The 5,684-nt window shown below is 44.0% G+C and overlaps 1 pseudogene; it reads left to right on the top strand.

The window, feature by feature from the left end:
* The first annotated feature begins 861 nt into the window (after nucleotides 1-861).
* LOC126093818 (5S ribosomal RNA) lies at nucleotides 862-979 on the top strand (annotated as a pseudogene).
* The last annotated feature ends 4,705 nt before the right edge of the window (nucleotides 980-5,684 follow it).

Below are 5,684 nucleotides of genomic sequence, written 5' to 3'. Positions count from 1 at the left end.
TACTTTCTGCAGTCTGCTTCAAACGTCGGTTCTCAAAATTTTCTCATTAGTATTCCTCGAAAACAACGCCTTCCCATCAGGGATTCTCTTTTGAATTCCCGAAGCGTATCCTTTATAGTTGCGCACTGTTCGAAACTAGCGGTAACAGCGGTAACTGGCGTCTCTGAACTGCTTTGATGTATTTTTTAATCTCACCTGTTGCGGGTTCGAGACACTCGAACAGCACTCAAGAATGTGACTCACTAATATCATAGCCGCGTGGTCTAGGGCACCTTGTTACGGTTCGCGCAGATCCCCCCGCTGGAGGTTCGAGTCCTCCCTCGGGCATGGGTGTGTGTGTTGTCCTTAGCGTAAGTTAGTTTAAGTTAGATTAAGTAGTGTGCAAGCCTAGGGACCGATGACATCAGCAGTTTGGTCCCATAGGAACTTACCACCACCACTAATGTTCTATATGCTGTCTTGTTTAGAAATGAACCACACTTTCTTAAAATTTTCCCAATGAATCGAAGTGAACCATTCGCCTTCCCTACTACAGTCCTTGTAAGCTCTTTCCATTTCACATTCCACGGTAACGTTACGTCTAGATATTTAATGGGCTTGACTGTGACTAGCAGCACAATACTTATACTGTATTCAAACATTACGCGTTTGTTTTTCCTACTAATCTGCATTAACGTACAATTTTCTACATATGAAACTGCCACTTAGCACACCAACTAGAAATTTCGTGTGAGTCACTTTGTATCCTTCTACAGCCACTCAACACCACAGCATCGTCAGTAAGTACCCTCAGATTGCTGTTCACCCTATCCGCCGGATAATTTATGTAGCTAGAAAATAACAGCGGTTCTATTACACATCGGCAACGGCCTTGCCGCAGTGGAAACACCGGTTCCCGTCAGATCACCGAAGTTAAGCGCTATCGGGCGTGGCCGACACTTGGATGGGTGACCGTTCGGGCCGTCGTGCGCTGTTGCCGTTTTCTGGGCGCACTCAGCCTCGTGGTGGCAATCGAGGAGCTACTCGACCGATTAGTAGCGGCTCCGGTCAAAGACACCCATCATTACGGCTGGGAGAGCGGTGTGCTGACCACATGCCCCTCCTATCCGCATCCTCACTGAGGATGACACGGCGGTCTGATGGTCCCGGTGGGCCACTTGTGGCCTGAAGACGGAGTGCATACTACACATCACTCGGGCACTCCTGATGCTACCCTTGTCTCTCATGAGCACTACTCGACGAGGATAACGTAAGGGGTTCTTGTACTTAAGAAGTCTTCGAGCCACTTCATATTTGGGAACTATACCGTATGCTCGTACCTTCGTCAACAGTCTGCAGTGAGGCAAATGCTGCTCCAGTATCTACGATTGAACGACTACATACAGGATGGTCATATTCACAGGACATGTGCATTATTATGTTTTACGCAAACGGATAGCATTCCAGTCACCTCGGTTCAGAAAGTGTCCTGTTCCCTAGTAGGCATATCCGCCATGGGCCCTGATAACTTGTTCCCTGCGTGGTAGCATCGACGCGTGTTAGGCGCGAATGGCGTCCTGCAGTATATTCACCCATGCTGCATTCACTTGGTTCCTAATGTCACATGTGGTGGTTGGTTTTGGGTCACAGCGTTGCTATGGTCGGGTCACCATACCCCACACATTTTCGACGGGCAACAAGTCGCGTAATCTGGCGGGATAGGGCAAAAAGCTAACATCCTGCGACACCAAGAAGGCACGTGTCCCTACAGCAACATGTGATCGTGCATTGTCCTGATGAGAAATGGCGTCTGGGGTGTTATGCAGAAACGGGTAGCAGGATGTCATTCACGTAGGTCACAATAGCCCTGGACACACACCAACTCATGTAGCACCTTGTGAAACGTCCCCTTAGAACAATTTCTGAATTACTGTGCTGATAAACCTCTTACATTATTTGCTTTTCAAACAGCTGAGCAATACTGAACGTACTCAAACATTCACTAAAGTGACACACAATATTTTTAGCGCAACGCAATCCGACTTTCGAAAATCCCTACAAAAGAATGGCCCTGACTAACATTAACCTATACGTTTCACAAATCACTTATCTCACCAAAAATCTTGGTTACTCGAACTACTGCAATACAGCGAGCGCCACTACTGCCAGCTAAATAAAAGATTCAAACTATGGAAGGCACTAACTATTGATGGTCATAGTTAGCAAATGAAAGATTTTAATAGAGAGCAAACAATGTATTTACCTTAATAATCATAATATATATAGCAGTTCATGCCATCCAGTATTACAAATTTCAAACCTCCGGCATCTCTCTCCCCACATCCACCACTGCTGGCGGCTCACCTCCAACTGCGCAACGCTACGCGCTGTTCACATCCTGCTGCCCAACACCACAATGGCAGACAACAATGCAAACTAGCCACAGACTGCACACAGCACAGCCAGCGCTACGTAACGTTGCCAATAAGAAAACATAAACAGCCTACTTACATAGCCCCATGCTCCCCACAAAAAATTTTAAAAATTGTTTTGGGCACTGGCCAATACAGATTTGAAAAAAAATTTCATAATTACAGTAAGAAAGATATCAAATGCACACACTTAGTAATACAATGTTGGTGAAAAGCTAAAATTTTCTCACAGTCCATAAAGACAGTCCTGATCATTCTTCACAGTAAAACTGCCATTTCTTTTCTCAGAGTCTGAGCAGTAAAAGACAATGCACACGGAAGTAGTGGATTTCCATGCAGTCTTAAAGAAGTAGTGTTGTCCTTCCAACAGAAAGACAGTGCTGACTCTCGACATGCAGACACGTAATGGGCCACAACAGAGTAAACCCACAGCAGAGTCATTCGAAGTTTTGAAGAATATTGGTAGGTAGGTCATCACAGAGTAGACCCACTGTAGTCCTGGTAGAGATTACGGTATTGGTGGGCCACCAGAGGTGCAGACCCACTGCAGTCCTTGCAGAAATAATGGTATTGGTGGGTCATCAAAGATGCAGACCCACTTCAGTCCTTGTAGAGACAGCTAGCAGCCATCTGTTGCGACTGTGCAGGTGCACAGTCACCATCGTCGAGTCTTGCAGAGAATATAGCAAGTCCATAAACCACCACTTGTACACTCACAAAGTTTTTGGAATTGTCCTTAGAACCAGCAATGCTGTTATCCAGTCCCTTGCTGAATTAGTAACACACGTGCAAACACTAACAGTCCCAACTTCTCACATATCGTGCATTACTATGACCCACAGAAACGTGTGCAGTGAAATGGAACTTACAAGTTACTAATATGATGAACTGGTGTCAATTACAATTTTATAACATAAGAATACAATTACAAAGGTACAAAATACACCATTAAAGAAAATAACAATACAGATAACATTTGTAGTACAAGCTTTACAAAAGAATAGAAATAACATATACACCAGTGTTACAGGAATTATGACATGAGTACATAAATAAAAGATCAGAATAACTTTCGAAACATCAACTTTACACATGAGCATTAAAACAGAACAGAATAAATAATGTCTAAGCATATTTACATGGTAAATAACATATTATTAGTGCCGATTATACTATATATATTATGATTATTAAGGTAAATGCATTGTTTGTTCCCTATTAAAGTCTTTCATTTGCTAACTATGCCTATCAGTAGTTAGTGCCTTCCGTAGTTTGAATCTTTTAATTAGCTGGCAGTAGTGGCGCTCGCTGTATTGCAGTAGTTCGAGTAACGAAGATTTTTGGTGAGGTAAGTGATTTGTGAAACGTATAGGTTAATGTTAGTCAGGGCCATTCTTTTGTAGGGATTTTTGAAAGTCAGATTGCGTTGAGCTAAAAATATTGTGTGTCACTTTAGTGAACGTTTGAGTACGTGCAGTTTTGCTCAGCTGTTTGAAAAGCAAATAATGTAAGAGGTTTATCAGCACAGTAATTCAGAAATTGTTCTAAGGGAACGTTTCATTGCGCCATAAGGCTTTGAGCTGGCGTTGTAAGTCTTGTGCGAATGTAGACACTCTGATTCCTCTCCTCCGGTTCAAACAAACTGAACCTGGATTCGTTCGAAAACTCTCTCTGATGCCATTCCTGTCCCCAGTGACGTCTCTGCATACGCCATTCCCGTCTAACTTGTTTCCGGACATTCGTCAGAGATAGGTGGAGAAGTGGACGACGCGCACGTAACTCGTGCCATAATAAACGGCGACTGACTCTATCCCTGATAGTGTATGATGTGTTACACTGTTCCACTACTGCGCCAGAGCCAACGAGGGCGTAGAACCGTGCTGCAGTGCCATTTGGATGAGGTGTCCATCTTTCTGGGGGGGGGGGGGGGGAGGGGGTTGGTTTGGGTGGTGAAAACTGACCCATCTCGTCGTGTTCTACGGCCTTCTGTCAACCATTCTGTACACACTCGTTGCACTGCCGAAACACTTCGTCCCACAGGAGCAGCAATTTCGCATATGGATGCATCACATTCTCTCATGCCAATAATGCCACTGTTTCAAGCTGATTGATATGACGGTACGGTGCGCGCATACGTCTGGGAGACATGCTGCACGCCTGCTCCAGTCCCACTGATCCCTTACCTTCGGTTTATAGCGTTAATGGGAGCGGCAGGCACATTTTACCGGTACGTGGCATTGCATCGCGATGTCAATTTTGACTTTGAACCTGCGGGCCGACGTGGTTCAAATGCTAATCATTTCTGCAGAACATATTAGTTTGCATGTTATGTGAGTATGATCTTTGTATCTCTAGTCGTTCAAGGTTTTCGGTTTTTTCTTAACATGAGTGTAGAAATATGAAATCTGAGTGTTCTCCTACATCCATAGTTCACTGGTAATCATGAGAGAAAAAACAAGTGGTGTTTCGCACGAGTCTTGGTTTATAAAACCGTGCTGAGTTGTGGACAGGAACTTTTCACTCTCAGGGAAGTTTATATACTTGAACTGAGAATATGTTCAAGAATTCTACACAGACCGATGTTAGGGATGTTGGTCTGTAATTTTACGGTCCCGTTCTTTCATTCTTCTTACTCATGTACGAGGTGTGATTGGAAAGTTTTAAAAACCGGCTTGTAATTGTACAGTGGTGATACTTACAAGCTACTGTGATGCATCTTCTTCAAAATAGTCCACTTTTAACTGAACACACTGACTCCAACGGTGTTTCCACTTTTGGAAACATTCCTGTAAAATTTTTTCCCTGAAGTGTGTGAAGGACGCTCTCCATATTTGTCTGGATGTCTTCAATCAAGTCAAATCGCTTCCCTTTAAGTAACAATTTTAATTTATGGAAACAGTTAGAGCCGGCCGCTGTTGCCAAGCGGTTCTAGGCGCTTCAGTCCGGAACCGCGCTGCTGCTAAGGTCGGAGGTTCGAATCCTGCCTCGGGCAAGGACGTGTGTGAATTTCTTAGGTTAGTTAGGTTTAAGTAGTGCTAAGTCTATGGGACTGATGGCCTCATATCTCAAGTCCCATAGTGCTTAGAGACATTTGAACCATTTTGAAACAAGTAAAAGTACGCAGGGCCCAATTCATGGCTGTTGTGGAAGAACAGGAAACTTGAATTTGGCGAAAAATTCAACAGTGGAGAAGGCACGATGAGCCGGAGCATTTTCATGGTTTAGCACCCAACTCAGATCTTCAGTTACAATTGACTAAACTGCATGGAAACT

The sequence above is a fragment of the Schistocerca cancellata genome, chromosome 7 (assembly GCF_023864275.1).
Source record: "Schistocerca cancellata isolate TAMUIC-IGC-003103 chromosome 7, iqSchCanc2.1, whole genome shotgun sequence".
Taxonomy (NCBI): domain Eukaryota; kingdom Metazoa; phylum Arthropoda; class Insecta; order Orthoptera; family Acrididae; genus Schistocerca; species Schistocerca cancellata.
The sequence above is the reverse complement of the archived record's forward strand: the minus strand, read 5'-3'. Positions and strand labels throughout refer to the sequence as shown.